This window comes from Euprymna scolopes, chromosome 16 (assembly GCF_053919585.1).
Source record: "Euprymna scolopes isolate OS-2025 chromosome 16, ASM5391958v1, whole genome shotgun sequence".
NCBI classification, from domain to species: Eukaryota; Metazoa; Mollusca; class Cephalopoda; order Sepiida; family Sepiolidae; genus Euprymna; species Euprymna scolopes.
This window is the reverse complement of record NC_136497.1, coordinates 45417424-45438100: the sequence shown is the minus strand read 5'-3', so window position 1 is coordinate 45438100 and position 20677 is coordinate 45417424.

The window sequence follows — 20677 nt, the reverse complement described above, 5'->3', positions numbered from 1 at the left end:
TATATATATATATATATATATTAATCTTTTATCTACCTATTCATATTTTCCCGGTAACTCATCTAAATATCAATCACATTAAGACAAATCTGGAACTCACATTCACTAGTCATTTAATGAATTAACGGCAAAATTTGAACCAAAACCCTAGAGATCATTTTTTTATAGCAGATACAACTTGACTTTCATCTCTGCAAGTTGCGCAAAACTGTATGTCCTATCTGATGGATGAATGCCGGTGTTCACCTCTACGGTCCGCGCCTCTCACCATTGTTCCACATCATTAACTAGCATAATTCACATCATAGTAGAGTTACAATGTTAGTTTTATATAATTAACTGAATAAAGAATTTTTAGTTGATATACACATGTCCAACAAGATATAGCAAGACTTTTTTCTTTCGAAAATATTTTCCAAGTTTGATTTTTAACGGAATTCATCTGTTGTTATGATTAGAACTATGACACCAGCATATTCTTTTCATTGTTTTGACTCTTGAATATACATCCGACACAGACACAGTTAATTAACCGAGAACCACATCACTCTATATAAAAGCTATAAAATATCAACGGATACACACTCGAGAATCAGAACAATGAAAAGAATATGCTGTTGCCCTAAGTATGATGGATATAATATTTAGTGCTAGCATGCCAAACATATCTTTAAGTTGTGCATTATGTTATTATGTGTATTTGCTTTATATATTGTGTGTTTTGCTTTGTAATTATTTGAAAAATGCAATTCTTTAGATTGTTTAAACCTATTCTACACTCTATAATAAAGAGAAATGTGTATTTATTGGGCTGCATTGTATAAAGGGTTCAGACTATCACTTCCTACACTGATGATTGCGTGAATTTGAAACACTAATCTCTGTGGGTAAAAATAACTAATACCTATTTATAAAAATAGACGACTACGCTTGTTAATCTACTTGAGCGTGGCCTACGTAAATATAAGGCCGTTCCACTAAAATCGCGTTACTAAGGGGCATTGCAGAATAACGTTAAACGGACACGGTTAGACAATAGTGGACTGTTACGAGTATAGTTATTTTCTGCTTGAATTCTCAAAGAGATTTACGAGGGGTTCATAAAACTGGTGCAAATTTGACTGTATTTTCTATTTCGAAATATAAATAATTATTTTACATTTGGGCACGTGTGTGCGTATTTTTGCCGAGAAAATACGGCAGTGAATTTTTAGTATTTAATTATTCATTTAAAAATGCACCCGTTTTACAATAATCTTTGTAATATTCGTCTATCGCCCAACCGTGGCAATTGTACTGTCATGAGTTACATGCTTTTAATGGGAAGCATAATATTTATGTAGGCGATGCTGAACTAGGTTGATATGCGTGATCGCCCAAAAACATATTATAAGCCCTGTTTTAACCATGAGATAAGCCTTTTTAAGAGTTATTAACTTTTGAATCTTAATAATAATAATAAAACTCTATGGACCGTCCCGGCTTCATTGCTTGCTTGAATCTTGTTGTAAATAATATTCCCAAGAATTTTCTGTAATTTTCTGTAAGTTTGGTTTTCAGTTTCGATTTTCCATTCTAGCTGATGGCACTCAAGTCAATTTTTGTACGTTTAAAATCACTACAATATATTTAGTACAGCATAATGTATACTAATCGATAAAAAAAATTAGCGCTATAATAATATATATGAAATCTGATTAAATTAAAATATATTCAGCGCATTTTACGGCCGGGCAATGCCGGCCAAATCTACTAAGAAATAATTAAAATGCAAAACGGGCGACACCAGTTATTTCCAAAATAATTTGGCCGATTATTAGATGCATAGCGTTTGGAATAGAATTCAAGTCGGACAGAAAATAAAACAGAAAAGCAGAAATAAATTTAATTATCAATAAACGAATCGATAATCTTCAGTATTGAAATTGTGTGAGAACGAAAGAAAGGCGAAGTAGGCGTAAGAAGGAATGTGTGATGGTGCGATGGGAAAAAGATGAATCGGATGGAGTCGAGCACAAATGAGCATAGTGGGAAGCGTGAGGTGAGTTGGTGATATATATATATATGTGTGTGTGTGTGTGTGTGTGTGTGTGTGTGTGTGTGTGTGTGTGTGTGTGTGTAATTATACCCGGGCGAAGGTGCATAGTCACGCTGTGCCGATATCAATAGGCATTATTTATAGCCCGATCAAAATGGCGATATGTTAGAATAAGAAACAAAAAAATCCCTGCACCATGAAAACGTCACTGATCTGATAAATTAATGAATGTCTTTATGTAATTTGCATATAATTATATGTAAGTGTATTTGATCAGTGAGAAATAGATTTAGGAAATGCAATTTTGATAGCTATTTCACATGGGAGACTGAAAGTGTTGGTTTTATTAAAAACAAAAAGGGCGTCCGGATATTGCCCGATGTTGCCCGGTCGAACGATATACATAAATGATATTTTACTGTTTACTCGTATTTATTATTATAGAGCCAATTCTCTACTAATGATTAACTTGTACTCAATATATGGTAGGATCCGCCCGGCGTGATTAAGTCCAAAAATAAGCTAAAATATATTCTAATTCATGAAGGTTTCCTATTTATTATTATCGAGTTGATACTCATTTGATTATTATATTGTACACAATATATAATAGTGATTCAAAAAAAATTTTGTTTGTTTTTATATAACTTCGGTATAGTCAACAAGAATCGAAACCAAAATAAAAGGCGTTCCTGGCTTGGTTGTTAAGTTTTAAATGTTTGATAGTAATGACGTCATGAGGTTAAAATTTGAGATAGTTACAAACAAATTCAGACTTTTAGTATAATAATAGATAATAAACACGTAACCAAGTTTTTTTGTTTGTTTCCGAAATAAAAAAAATATATTAGATTATTTGGATAGGAGGACTACTATATGTATCTATAGATGTAAAAAAAAAACAGATTGCATTATTTGGATAGTTGGACTACTATCTGTATCTATAGAAGTAAACAACACATATTGCATTATTTGGATAGTTGGACTACAATCTGTATCTATAGATGTAAAAAACATATTGCATTATTTGGATAGTTTGACTACTATCTGAATCTATAGATGAAAAATATATTGAATATTTTGGATAGTTGGACTACTATCTGTATCTATAGATATAAAAAAACATATTGCATTATTTGGATAGTTGGACTACTATCTGTATCTATAGATGTAAAAAAAACATATTGCATTATTTGGATAGTTGGACTAATATCTGTATCTATAGATGTAAAAAAAAAACATATTGCATTATTTGGATAGTTGGACTACTATCTGTATCTATAGATGTAAAAAAACATATTACATTATTTGGATAGTTGGACTACTATCTGTATCTATAGATGTAAAAAAACATATTACATTATTTGGATAGTTGGACTACTATCTGTATCTATAGATGTAAAAAAAACATATTGCATTATTTGGATAGTTGGACTACTATCTGTATCTATAGATGTAAAAAAAAACATATTGCATTATTTGGATAGTTTGACTACTATCTGTATCTATAGATGTAAAAAAACATATTACATTATTTGGATAGTTGGACTACTATCTGTATCTATAGATGTAAAAAACATATTGCATTATTTGGATAGTTGGACTACTATCTGTATCTATAGATGTAGAAAACATATTGCATTATTTGGATAGTTGGACTACTATCTGAATCTATAGATGTAAAAAAATATTAAATATTTTGGATAGTTGGACTACTATCTGTATCTATAGATGTAAAAAAACATATTGCATTATTTGAATAGTTGGACTACTATCTAAATCTATAGATGTAAAGAACATATTGCATTATTTGGATAGTTGGACTACTATCTGTATCTATAGATGTAAAAAAAACAAAGTGCATTATTTGGATTGTTGGACTACTATCTGTATCTATAGATGTAAAAAAACATATTACATTATTTGGATAGTTGGACTACTATCTGTATCTATAGATGTAAAAAAACATAGTGCATTATTTGGATAGTTGGACCACTATCTGTATCTATAGATGTAAAAAAACATATTGCATTATTTGGATAGTTGGACTACTATCTGTATCTATAGATGTAAAAAAACATAGTGCATTATTTGGATAGTTGGACTACTATCTGTATCTATAGATGTAAAAAAACATATTGCATTATTTGGATAGTTGGACTACTATCTGAATCTATAGATGAAAAATATATTGAATATTTTGGATAGTTGGACTACTATCTGTATCTATAGATAAAAAAAACATATTGCATTATTTGGATAGTTGGACTACTATCTGTATCTATAGATGTAAAAAAAACATATTGCATTATTTGGATAGTTGGACTAATATCTGTATCTATAGATGTAAAAAAAAACATATTGCATTATTTGGATAGTTTGACTACTATCTGTATCTATAGATGTAAAAAAACATATTACATTATTTGGATAGTTGGACTACTATCTGTATCTATAGATGTAAAAAACATATTGCATTATTTGGATAGTTGGACTACTATCTGTATCTATAGATGTAGAAAACATATTGCATTATTTGGATAGTTGGACTACTATCTGAATCTATAGATGTAAAAAAATATTAAATATTTTGGATAGTTGGACTACTATCTGTATCTATAGATGTAAAAAAACATATTGCATTATTTGAATAGTTGGACTACTATCTAAATCTATAGATGTAAAAAACATATTGCATTATTTGGATAGTTGGACTACTATCTGTATCTATAGATGTAAAAAAACATAGTGCATTATTTGGATAGTTGGACTACTATCTGTATCTATAGATGTAAAAAAACATATTACATTATTTGGATAGTTGGACTACTATCTGTATCTATAGATTTAAAAAAACATAGTGCATTATTTGGATAGTTGTCCCACTATCTGTATCTATAGATGTAAAAAAAACATATTGCATTGTTTTGATAGTTGGACTACTATCTGTATCTATAGATGTAAAAAACATATTGCATTATTTGGATAGTTGGACAACTATCTGTATCTATATATGTAGAAAAAACATATTGCATTATTTGGATAGTTGGACTACTATCTGTATCTATAGATGTAAAAAACACATCTTGCATTATTTGGATAGGAGGACTACTATCTGAATCTATAGATGTAAAAAAAATATTGCATATTTTTGATGGTTGGACTACTATCTGTGTCTATAGATGTAAAAAAAACATATTGCATTATTTGGATAGTTGGACTACTATCTGTATCTATAGATGTAAAAAACATATTGCATTATTTGGATAGTTTGACTACTATCTGAATCTATAGATGTAAAAAAACATAGTGAATTATTTGGATAGTTGGACTACTATCTGAATCTATAGATGTAAAATAATTGCATATTTTGGATAGTTGGACTACTATCTGTATCTATAAATCTAAAAAAACATATTGCATTATTTGGATAGATGGACTACTATCTGTATCTATAGATGTAAAAAAACATATTGCATTATTTGGATAGTAGGACTACTGTCTGTATCTACAAATGTAAAAAAAACATATTGCATTATTTGGATAGTTGGACTACTATCTGAATCTATAGATGTAAAAAAATATTGAATATTTTTGATAGTTGGACTACCATCTGTACCTATAGATGTAAAAAAAAATATTGCATTATTTGGATAGTTGGACTATTATCTGTATCTATAGATGAAAAAAACAATATTGCATTATTTGGATAGTTGGACTACTATCGGTATTTATAGATGTAAAAAAACATATTGCATTATTTGGATAGTTGGACTACTATCTGTATCTATAGATCTAAAAAACATATTGCATTATTTGGATAGTTGGACTACTATCTGTATCTATAGATTTAAAAAAACATATTGCATTATTTGGATAGTTGGACTACTATTTGTATCTATAGATATAAAACACATATTACATTATTTGGATAGTTGGACTACTATCTTAATCTATAGATGTAAAAAGATATTGCCTATTTTGGATAGTTGGACTACTATCTGTATCTATATATGTAAAAAAACATATTGCATTATTTGGATAGTTGGACTACTATCTGTATCTATAGATGTAAAAAACATATTGCATTATTTGGATAGTTGGACTACTATCTGTATCTATAGATGTAAAAAAAATATTGCAATATTTGGATAGTTGGACTACTATCTGTATCTATAGATGTAAAAAAACATATTGCATAATTTGGATAGTTGGACTACTATCTGTATCTATAGATGTAAAAAAACATATTGCATTATTTGGATAGTTGGACTACTATCTGTATATATAGATGTTAAAAACATATTGCATTATTTGGATAGTTGGACTACTATCTGTATCTATAGATGTAAAAACATATTCTATTATTTGGATAGTTGGACTACTATCTGTATCTATAGATGTTAAAAACATATTGCATTATTTGGATAGCTGGACTACTATCTGTATCTATAGATGTAAAAAAACATATTGCATTATTTGGATAGTTGGACTACTATCTGTATCTATAGATGTAAAAAACATATTGCATTATTTGGATAGTTGGACTACTATCTGTATCTATAGATGTAACAAACATATTGCAATATTTGGATAGTTGGACTACTATCTGTATCTATAGATGTAAAAAAACATATTGCATTATTTGGATAGTTGGACTACTATCTGTATCTATAGATGTAAAAAACACATCTTGCATTATTTGGATAGTTTGACTACTATCTGTATCTATAAATTTAAAAAACATATTGCATTATTTGGATAGTTGGACTACTATCTGTATCTATAGATGTAAAAAAACATATTGCATTATTTGGATAGGTGGACTACTATCTGTATCTATAGATGTAAAAACACATTGCATTATTTGGATAGTTGGACTACTATCTGTATCTTTAGATGTAAAAAAAACATAGTGTATTATTTGGATAGTTGGACTACAATCTGAATCTATAGATGTAAAAAAATATTGCATATTTTGGATAGTTGGACTACTATCTGTATCTATAGATGTAAAAAAAATATTGCATTATTGTGATAGTTGGACTATTATCTGTATCTATAGATGTAAAAAAACATATTGCATTATTTGGATAGTTGGACTATTATCTGTATCTATAGATTCAAAAAACCATATTGCATTATTTGGATAGTTGGACTACTATCGGTATTTATAGATGTAACAAACATATTGCATTATTTGGATAGTTGGACTACTATCTGTATCTATAGATGTAAAAAACATATTGCATTATTTGGATAGTTGGACTACTATCTGTATCTACAGATGTAAAAAAACATATAGCATTATTTGGATAGGTGAACTTCTATCTGTATCTATAGCTGTAGAAAAAATATTGCATATTTTGGATAGTTGGACTACTATCTGTATCTATAGATGTAAAAAAAACATATTGTATTATTTGGATAGTTTGACTACTATCCGTATATATAGATGTAAAAAAAAATATTGCATTATTTGTATAGTTGGACTATTATCTGTATCTATAGATGTAAAAAGATATTGAATATTTTGGATAGTTGGACTACCATCTGTATCTATAGATGTAAAAAAAACATATTGCATTATTTGGATAGTTGGACTACTATCTGTAGCTATAGATGTAAAAAACATATTGCATTATTTGGATAGTTGGACTACTATCGGTATTTATAGATGTAACAAACATATTGCATTATTTGGATAGTTGGACTACTATCTGTATCTATAGATGTAAAAAACATATTGCATTATTTGGATAGTTGGACTACTATCTGTATCTACAGATGTAAAAAAAAACATATAGCATTATTTGGATAGGTGAACTTATATCTGTATCTATAGCTGTAGAAAAAATATTGCATATTTTGGATAGTTGGACTACTATCTGTATCTATAGATGTAAAAAAAACATATTGCAATATTTGGATAGTTGGACTACTATCTGTATCTATAGATGTAAAAAACACATATAGCATTATTTGGATAGTTGGACTACTATCTTAATCTAGAGATGTAAAAAAACATATTGCATTATTTGTATAGTTGAACTACTATCTGTATCTATAGATGTAAAAAACATATTGTATTATTTGGATAGTTGGACTACTATCTGTAGCTATAGATGTAAAAAAAAATATTGCATTATTTGGATAGTTGGACTACTATCTGTATCTATAGATGTAGAAAACATATTGCATTATTTGGATAGTTGGACTACTATCAGTATCTATAGATGTAAAAAACATATAGCATTATTTGGATAGTTGAACTACTATCTGTATCTATAGATGTAAAAAAACATATTGCATTACTTGGATAGTTGGACTACTATCTGAATCTATAGATATAAAAAACATATTGTATTATTTGGATAGTTGAACTACTATCTGTATCTATAGATGTAAAAAACATATTGCATTATTTGGATAGGTAGACTACTATCTGTATCTATAGATGTAAAAAATATATTGCATTATTTGGATAGGTGGACTACTATCTGTAACTATAGATGTAAAAAACATATTGCATTATTTGAATAGTTGGACTACCATCTGTATCTATAGATGTAAAAAAAACATATTGCATTATTTGGATAGTTGGACTAATATCTGTATCTATAGATGTAAAAAAAACATATTGCCTATTTTGGATAGTTGGACTACTATCTGTATCTATAGATGTAAAAAAAATTGCATGTTTTGGATAGTTGGACTACTATCTGAATCTATAGATGTAAAAAAACATATCGCATTATTTGGATAGTTGGACTACTATCTGTATCTATAGATGTAAACAAAAAACATATTGCTCTTTGTGGATAGTTGGACTACTATCTGTATCTATAGATGTAAAAAACATATTGCATTATTTGGATAGGTAGACTACTATCTGTATCTATAGATGTAAAAAACACATTGCATTATTTGGATAGTTGGACTATTATCTGTATCTATAGATCTAAAAAACATATTGCATTATTTGGATAGGTGGACTACTATCTGTATCTTTTGATGTAAAAAAAATATTGCATATTTTTGATAGTTGGACTACTATCTGTATCTATAGATGTAAAAAACATATTGCATTATTTGGATAGTTGGACTACGTTCTGTATCTATAGATGTAAAAAAAATATTGCATTATTTGGATAGTTGGACTACTATCTGTATCTATAGATGTAAAAAACATATTGCATTATTTGGATAGTTGGACTACTATATGTATCTACAAATGTAAAAAAAACATATTGCATTATTTTGATAGTTGGACTACTATCTGAATCTATAGATGTAAAAAAATATTGCATTATTTGTATAGTTGGACTATTATCTGTATCTATAGATGTAAAAAGATATTGAATATTTCGGATAGTTTGACTACCATCTGTATCTATAGATGTAAAAAACATATTGCATTATTTGGATAGGTAGACTACTATCTGTATCTATAGATGTAAAAAACACATTGCATTATTTGGATAGTTGGACTATTATCTGTATCTATAGATCTAAAAAAACATATTGCATTATTTGGATAGTTGGACTACTATCTGTAGCTATAGATGTAAAAAACTTATAGCATTATTTGGATAGTTGGACTACTATCTGTATCTACAGATGTAAAAAAACATATTGCATTATTTGGATAGATGGACTACTATCTGTATCTATAGATGTAAAAAAAATATTGCATTATTTGTATAGTTGGACTATTATCTGTATCTATAGATGTAAAAAGATATTGAATATTTTGGATAGTTAAACTACCATCTGTATCTATAGATGTAAAAAAACCATATTGCATTTTTTTGATAGTTGGACTATTATCTGTATCTATAGATGCAAAAAGCCATATTGCATTATTTGGATAGTTGGACTACTATCGGTATGTATAGATGTAACAAACATATTGCATGAGTTGGGTAGTAGGACTACAATCGGTATCTATAGATGTAAAAAAACATATTGCATTATTTGGATAGTTGGACTACTATCTGTATCTAGAGATATTAAAAACATATCTCATTATTTGGAATGATGGACTACTATCTGTATCTATAGATGTAAACAAATATTGCATTATTTGTATAGTTGGACTATTATCTGTATCTATAGATGTAAAAAGATATTGAATATTTTGGATAGTTGGACTACCATCTGTATCTATAGATGTAAAAAAAACATATTGCATTATTTGGATAGTTGGACTACTATCTGTATCTATAGATGTAAAAAACATATTGCATTATTTTGATAGTTGGACTACTATCTGTATCTACAGATGTAAAAAAACATATTGCATTATTTGGATAGTTGGACAACTATCTGTATCTATAGATGTAAAAAAAAATAATGCACTATTCGGATAGTTGGACTACTTTCTGTATCTATAGATGTAAAAAACATATTGCATTATTTGGATAGATGGACTACTATCTGTATCTATAGATGTAAAAAAACATATTGCATTATTTGGATAGTTGGACTAATATCTGTATCTATAGATGTAAAAAACATATTGCATTATTTGGATAGTTGAACTACTATCTGTATCTATAGATGTAAAAAAACATATTGCATTATTTGGATTGTTGCACTACAATCTGAATCTATAGATGTAAAAAAAATTTGCATATTTTAGATAGTTGGACTACTATCTGTATCTATAGATGTAAAAAAACATATTGCATTATTTTGATAGTTGGACTACTATCTGTATCTACAGATGTAAAAAAACATATTGCATTATTTGGATAGTTGGACTACTATCTGTATCTATAGATGTAAAAAAAATAATGCATTATTTGGATAGTTGGACTACTTTCTTTATCTATAGATGTAAAAAACATATTGCATTATTTGGATAGGTGGACTACTATCTGTATCTATAGATGTAAAAACATATTGCATTATTTGGATAGTTGGACTACTATCTGTATCTATAGATGTAAAAAACATATTGCATTATTTGGATAGTTGAACTACTATCTGTATCTATAGATGTAAAAAAACATATTGCATTATTTTGATTGTTGCACTACAATCTGAATCTATAGATGTAAAAAATATTGCATATTTTGGATAGTTGGACTACTATCTGTATCTATAGATGTAAAAAAACATATTGCATTATTTTGATAGTTGGACTACTATCCGTATCTATAGATGTAAAAAAATATTGCATTATTTGGATAGTTGGACTTCTATCTGTATCTAGAGATATAAAAAATCATATTTCATTATTTGGATAGATGGACTACTATCTGTATCTATAGATGTAAAAAAAAACATATTGCATTATTTGGATAGTTGGACTTCTATCTGTATCTATAGATGTAAAAAAACATATTTCATTATTTGGATAGTTGGACTATTATCTGTATCTATAGATGTAAAAAACATATTGCATTATTTGGATAGTTGGACTACTATCTGTATCTATAGATGTAGAAAAAACATATTGCATTATTTGGATTGTTGGACTACAATCTGAATCTATAGATGTAAAAAATATTGCATATTTTGGATAGTTGGACTACTATCTGTATCTATAGATCTAAAAAAACATATTGCATTATTTGGATACTTGGACTTCTATCTGTATCTACAAATGTAAAAAAAACATATTTCATTATTTGGATAGTTGGACTACTATCGGTATTTATAGATGTAACAAACATATTGCATTATTTGGATAGTTGGAGTACTATCTGTATCTATAGATGTAAAAAAACATATTGCATTATTTGTATAGTTGGACTACTATCTGTATCTATAGATGGTAAAAAAACATATTGCGTTATTTTGATAGTTGGACTATTATCTGTATCTATAGATGCAAAAAACCATATTGTATTATTTGGATAGTTGGACTACTTTCGGTATTTATAGATGTAACAAACATATTGCATTATTTGGATAGTTGACCTACTATCTGTATCTATAGATGTAAAAAAACATATTGCATTATTTGGATAGTTGGACTACTATCCGTATCTATAGATTAAAAAAAACATATTGCATTATTTTGATAGTTGGACTACTATCTGTATCTATAGATGTAGAAAACATATTGCATTATTTGGATAGTTGGACTACTATCTGTATCTATAGATGTAAAAAAACATATTGCATTATTTGTATAGTTGGACTACTATCTGTATCTATAGATGTAAAAAAAACATATTGCATTATTTGGATAGTTGGACTACTATCTGTATCTATAGATGCAAAAAACATATTGCATTATTTGGATAGTTGGACTACTATCGGTATTTATAGATGTAACAAACATATTGCATTATTTGGATAGTTGGACTACTATCTGTGTCTATAGATGTAAAAACATATTGTATTATTTGGATAGTTGGACTACTATCTGTATCTAGAGATATAAAAAAACATATTTCATTATTTGGATAGATGGACTACTATCTGTATCTATAGATGTAAAAAAAACAGATTGCATTATTGTGATAGTTGGACTACTATCTGTATCTATAGAGAGCTAACAAGTGAGTTTAAAGGGATGTGGAATTTAATTGAAAATTTGGAGTCATTATTATTTTATATTCAAAACTTATCCTATGTCTTACGCTACCCGTGTGTTGCGGCACGTTAATCGGGAGGAAACAACCCAGAGATACTATTATCATAAAATGTGCTTAGAGCTGAAAAAGTCTAACAGACCAACAGATGTGTGACAAGCTAGCGGAAAAACAGAATGTCTATGATCGTATCTTAAAATATGTCATATATATATATATATATATATATACATATATATATATATATATAGAGAGAGAGAGAGAGAGAGAGAGAATGAAAGAAAGAAAGAAACAGAAAGAGAGAATCTGAGGTTATTGTTTACCAGAGCTTGAGTAATCAATGAAGTGTAACGAGATGAATACAAGAGTGTCCAATACTGAAGTAGAGCAGGTATACTCTTTTTTTGTTTTTATATAAGCAATAATATGTTGCTACACAATCATGACTATGTTTCGCTCAGCTAGCTACTATTATCGAGAGACCTCTTCAGGCGATACAACTTATACGAGAGCAATGAATATATCAGGTTGTCTTAGTAACCGGAAGTTAAAATCAGGAGGTTTCGTCATATTCTGTGAATATATATATATATATATATATATATATATATATATATATATATATATATATATATATATATATATATTCAAATTAATATTAATTATTTTAATACGTAAAGACGCATTCATGCTCATGCAATTCTTAATATGGAAGTAGTAATTACTGGTGATCGTGAGATTCAAACCTAGACGAAAATACATCCTTCTCCATGTTTCCTCCACGTTTCCTGTAGTGTACACTAGAATCGAATAGAATGTCATGCCGGTCTACAATTAGCAGTCAGAGAAAAAGGTATTAAAAAACGAAAAATCAGACCATCGTATGTGTGTTAAAGTAGACATTTTTCAATTCTCTAAAGAGGACTCAAATTTAAGTCCTTAACAGGAAATTTATAAGTACAATAATTTTCGAATAAATAATAACTATTTTAATAATGAAACATTTTAGGCTACGTACACTACTAGTGTTTACTAATTATGCAATTATTTTTGTGGAAAGTGCAGCGGTATATATATATATATATATATATATATATATATATATATATATATATATATATAAATGTGTGTGTGTGTGTCTGTCTGTTTGCATTAACATTTATATATACGGATATAAAACCGGCTTCGCTATGCGGGCTATTCAATATTTGAACCTGTAATAAATAATATTAAGGATCTCTCCGGACGAAAAGTCAATCTTTTTCATTTAGTTTATCTTATTGAAAGAAAGACGAAGAATAAGAACAAAAAAAAATAAATGACAGACCTTTTGCCTGACGTGATCGTACTTATTAATAACTAAAGAACGAAACATTGCCATAGTTATTCATTTTTTTAATTTTTTTTTGTAACGCATTAGCGTTCGTTTAAACCGGAAACAGCCACCCAAACGATACTGATTTCTATGCTTATAATAAATCTTTAGAAACTGAGATGAATGTTTTAAACAGTAACATAGTATAATTAAAAAAATAATATCATGATTAATAATAATAATAATAATAATAATAATAATAATAATAATAATAATAATAATAATAGTTAAAACAAAAAAATTAGTAAATCAATATATTAAAATAATTGTTGTGTCGTGGAACAACAGTGAAAATAAGAACAATCAACTCGAGGTTCGGTTAAGGAACAAGTGTATTAACGATAATGTACAAAGATAGGAAAGCGTGTATATCTGCTGGGCACTCGGCTAGCAGTTGAAGTGCAGTCGCATCTCTCTCACTGGTGTTGCAATTACTAGCGTTATTTATAGTGCTAATCGGTGTAAATTTCTCTGTTCAAGGAAGGGGGTATAACAATAATAATGTTTATAATAATAATAATAATGTAATAATAATAAATAATAATATATATATATAAATATTTATGACAAAATATATGTATATATATATGTATATATACATATATATATATATATATATATAAAAGTTGGAAATTAATGAAAGTGAAAGTAGAATCGATTCTTGCCTAAGAAAATGAAAGCATTTTGAGAAGGTACAGCGACGTAGGTTTTGTTCGAAGCTATTTATTAGTATAATAATCAGCACAGAATCGAGGGCTCGTTCAAAGCTTTTGAGCGAAAAAGAAATTGAATCTTACCAAAATTTAAAAAAATAAAAACGAAATAAACACACACAAACACAATATATATATATATATATATATATATATATATATATCACAAAATATTAAATGCGTCGATTCATCTTTATACTGATTTCCGTCCGTTTGAATACAATCCGTCCCAACAAGGCATAAGTTATGTTTTACTGTGAGAAAAAAAGCAAGGCAACCCTCGCAAAACCACTCTGGATTGGTACAAGTAAAATTTCTTCAACTATATTATGAAGGATCCTACTGACAATGCAAAAGATGAAGGGAAATATCAGAACAAATAATACCATTTGATCCTTCATCAGTAAGTCTTTATGTATTTTTTTCATCCAAGGGCAACTTTAGGCATAACATTAGTCATTAATCATCCAAGCTTTAGTATTCAATGTACTATTCATCTTTTAATGATTTACAACAACAATAACATCAATAATAATAATAATAATAATAATCACATCTCTGCTGCAAAAGTGCGAAGAGAACCGGAATCTTGGGGAGGCTTATTGCCACTCAAATATTAGTGAAAACAAATAGCCGCTGCCAACGAGAACTCAATGGCCAGCAGATCTCGCGATAATGCACATTTATTTGCAAATACTATTGAAAGAGGTTGAGGGTGCTGGACATCTGAGCAGCTTCGTTGTTACTCAGTTTTCAGGGAACACCACATGCTGTTTTTAAGGATAGGTCTTTGATGACCTGTGTGAAATCTCCTTGTGAGTTAACAATAATAATATACACTGAAGTTGCCAAAGAGGTGAGAGGGATATAGAAAATTAAGAACGTCAAACTAACACTTATAATCATAGGGGCACTGGGAACAATGCCGAAAATCTTCGAAAAAAGAAATTGGAATTATGGGGATAGCTGAGAAGATAAAACAGTAGCAATAATGAAAACTGCAGAATTATATTAAGGAAAACTTTGGAAGACTATTAGACAAGAGCTTCAAGCTCTAGCTGACCGCATTGAAATGTCAACAGAGGTGAAATAGAAAGATGAACAACACCACAAGGTACCAAGTAAACTGAAATTGCATAATCGTATATTACCCCTTTCATCCCGCATTGTAGTAACAGCAACAACTGACACCACAACAAATACGAGAGAAGGGTCTATGAAAATGAAAAGAGCGCAGAGAGAAAGTATAAACACAAAAATTTCACTGGATTAATGAAAAAAAAATGGAGTCTCTAGGAAGCTTATTTCCATCCAAATTTAAGTAACGACCAATAAGGGCCACTGATAAGTCAATGGCAAGTGACTGTTGCGATAATGCAATTTCATTTTTAAAATTATCGGAAGAGGCCGTGAGTACTAGATATCTGAGGAGATTATTGTCACCAGGACTCCAGAGAATATCGGAGGTTGTTGTCATTGAGCAATCGTTGTTACTGCCCAATGTGAGAACTAATAGGTAGTAGGAGTAATTCCAATAATAGCGCATTAGGTGATGTGAATTGTAGTCTACAAAAAAGGTATTAGCAACCCTTTATTATTCCTCGCTAGAGCTTTATTAGTTTATCTGAATACTTTACTGTATTTTCAAGAAGTGTATTAGTACATGTCTAAGCTGTGCGGTACAGTTGAAAACAAATTACAATTACAAAGTCATACCTCAAAAGATATTACGATTGTTGTACGTACAAAAGCAGTCTTGATTCGGCTCGATTTGGAAATCATAAGCGATTATTTTCGAAATGGTTTATTTTATGTTACTTTATATATATATATATATATATATATATATATATATATATATATACATATATATATATATATGAAATGTTTCATATACTGAGGAAGTCTCTTCCTGAATTTTATGGGGTGTTTTTTGTATATTAAAGAAAATTTATGTTCTTGAGATTATCAGAAATAACTGTTTACGAAAAAATGCTTTTGAAGAATATATGGAATATCGGTTTGAGTTACACACACACACACACACACACACACACACACACACACATATATATATGTATGTGTGTATATATATGTTTATATATATATATATATATAGTAAGTTATGAAGACATATATGGCAATTAAGCTACAGCGAATATTCCGCTTTTCATCGACGTAAGAATTCGTCAGATTTATGCAAAGAGTTGTGGTTATCGCGCATTTTTATATAAATACATTGTATCAAATTTGCTAGTAAGCCATTCAGATCCTTAGCTGTCACTGTTCCCATCCTAAATATAAGTCTTTACACACACACACACACACACACACACACACACACACATATATATATATATTTATATATATATGTGTGTGTGTGTGTGTGTGTGTATAGGCTTTCGGTATAATGCAGAGCACAATAAAGTTAAAAAGAAAAGTCTGAAACAAAGATGTTTACACTTTTATCTTACAAATTGTTTCGCTAAAAAAGGGCTTTTCGTGTACATTTGCGATAACTTACAACTGTTTTTAAGATAAATATACAGTTTGTTTACTGCAACCTAATATATAAAATCGCTGTAGAAATATATATGCACGTATATTACTAAAATGTGTGTATATATTTGTATTGCTAACATAACAATAAAAATACCTGAAAGTAAAACGCGTCCTCTGTTGTACATAAACCAGTAGATGTCCCAGAATAAAGCATAGCAATATATTAGGAATATATTTTGATACAAAATCTTCTCCATCTTATGATAGAAATCCTAATAAAAATGACTACTTATTTGGGTAACAGTATTTCTCATCTAAAAAAAAAAACAGCACATAATATCAGCATATTGCTTATTTATTATTTACAAATATTATTCTTGCCTATGAATGCACAAAGTGTAAAATATGAACTTCTAGCTAACAATAGATGTAGTACTTTCATAGAATAGACAGAAGGAATAAGAAATAGGCGGAGGAATAATCGGTCAGAATAATTGAGTTACAGCGAAATGACCGGACGAACCACCGGACGAGTACAGGAATGAGCACACGGACATATTACTGCGGCTAAAATCAGCAAGGAGGCGAAGGAACGAGTTGGCATTGCTGTCTAATGAGTAGGACGCTTGAACTCATTTGAAATACTTGAAATTGTATTATGTTGATAACTATCTGCACCTACTAGGTGCTGTACACGGCATAATCAATTTGACACACCGGTTCGCATAAAATCATTGGAATTAAGCCAAATTGAGCCTTGTCAGAATGTGATAACTGACCAGTTTTAAATAACAGGCTCTGTATCTGAGTTGGATTTTTAACAGAAATTAAAGTGTAGTACCTGTTTTATATTACACCATCTTTTCTCTTGGCTTGGTCAGTGAAGGATACTTTTTTCTACACTTAGGCAATTGATATTTTTGTCTTCATCCACAGTGCGTATTTTGTGCCAGCTGGACTTTTCCAAAATACTTTTTTTTATTTTACTTTTTTTTATTGACGTTTCACCCTCAAACAAGGCACAGAGAAACTTAGTTGTAAAGAACTACTATTTCGAACGAAATTTGCAGTGATACATTTTATGGAGCGAGATGCTGTTCACATTACACTTGAATCTTCTGCATGTCAGTACAGTCAGGGAAGCAAGATCTCGAGAGGAAATTTCAAGGTGCACAGTCCGAGGTAAAAAGCTATTTGAGTAGAAGGCGTTACAGCATCTAGAGATCTCTACAGTGTAGAGGTGGGATTTTGCTGCTTGTCGGGGTTGCCATGGGTATTACTGTCGAGGGGCACTAGTGCTCAGAGCTTGTCAGAGCAATTGCTTTTGAAATACTTGTAAAACAGGCAAAAGGCACAACACTTATTAAGTCAGCAACTCTCTTTTGAACTTTGTCTAAGAGTGGGCAGTAGTCGCAGATGAACCAGCTTAGATTCTGTAACAATACTCCATGCATGGGCGGACTGTAAAAAAATATAGAACTCTGATTCAGAGGGAAACACGTAAATAGGGATACATCGCTGTAAATATTTACATCGTCAAAATCATCTCTTCTGGCCGGGATTTACAAGCAATTAGGGGTTGTTTATGATTGTAACATTATCGAGAAATTTCCTATTTCGAAAGAGGCCGCAGAAGTCCAAGCAAGATGAAAGCTACACCAGATATCAGTTACGAAGTATTCCTCGGAAGTCTAATATACTTAGTATTGTTTCGCTTCATACACTATGCATGTTTTATAAATTTCTATGTTTAAATTTAAGTATTAGGATATAGTAGTGTCCTTAAATCATTTAGTAAACTAAAAGACGAGAAATGCTCAAAGAATTTTACTAATATAGAACTTAATGGCGTCTAGTTTATGTTGAACAATAATAATTATTAGTAAATTATAGCAAATTTACGTCCATTGAACATCATTATAAAGTGTTACCAGCAGGGTCACCTGATGTGACATTAAATGAGGATCAACAAAAATGCCTCCCATAATTTTATTGTCATTGAAATCAGTGAAATCGATCTTTTTTCAATCAATTCAATTGTTTGCGTGTTTTAGTCAGGGACCCATCACATTGTACCGATAGGAAGTTTCACGCTTCTACTCGCACTGAGTTAGTCCACAAAATATCGTAGTCTACATTGCACTGTAGAAAACATACAGTTAACTTTATAAAATTATTTTTTATATATAATGGATTGAATCAAAGTTTAAAATGAAAAAGTCAAGCATGATGCTTCAATTGTGCGCTGAAAAGAAACATTCATTTCGAATCCCCATTTGTCTTATCAAAGAGTCTATTGTTAGTTGCGTACACTGGACCATTCAGCTGGTACGGTGATAAAACTTTTTTAAATGCAATTGTGATGTTAGTGTGTATAAGGTGTTAACTTTCGTCAAAATCGGACTTCGTTGCACGAATTTAATTTTAATTTTAACCTTTTCGATTATTGATTTTGGATATTTATCGGGGGCCTTCTGATGCAAAACATATCTAAGAACATTCCCGGGTATATCAAATATATGTGTGTGAAATTTCAAAAAAAAATTGGGCCAGGCGTTTCGGAATCCATAGAAAATGAACTTTTATTCCTCCTGACATATAAAATGCATTTTATATATATATGCAGAGATTATAACGAATGATGAAGAACACTTCATTAATATTATTATTAATTTGATCAAGTAGAAGTTCATACATGAAATATTACGGTTAGATTTTCACTGTAAAAGTTTATTTGATAACGGCTTCCGGTTTTGAACCCGGGAATTGACAAGCTATACTTGTTTAAAGAGGCCCCCTCACTATTTTCTATCGCTTATATTTAGGCGGATTTTTTTTTCATTTGTTAGTAAATATTTTGGTAAAAGGCTTAACAAGATTTTTTTTCCACTAACCTCATGGCTGTTTGGCACGGGCACAAAACCACATTTAATCGACTAAAATGTAGAACATCCCAAACAAAATATTTTATTTTATTTTTGTAATAAAATTCGGTAATCTCCAAAAATACCGTTAGGGCTTACAACATGGCCGCCAGAAGAGTCACGTGATCCGGTTGATCCAAAACATGAATCGTGCAAATGGAAAACGCAGCCTTGAAGGCAAACTTTGACAAACAATCACAATTTGTTTGTATTTAATTTTTTGTTGATATAATGTTGTTATAAAAATAGGCAAACTTTGAGAAACAATCTTAGGTTGTTTTTAGTTAAAACAGTGTTTATAAAAAGTATTTTATTCAGAACAAACAAATGGTCGACTAGGTGTATCAGAATTTTAGGCGGAATTTTTGACACCCCCAACAAAAAACTGCGAATAAAATATATAAAACTCGTAATTTCTGTTTTTAAAGTGGGTTGTCAATTTTCTTTATGAAATATACTTCCAAAATAAACTGTTACAGTCGTTTAAAACATAATAGAAGTATTATTTTTTATTTTTTAAAAACAATGTTTACAAAATGTCTACGCACGTGAAAGAGTCGGCCCAAATAAATTTT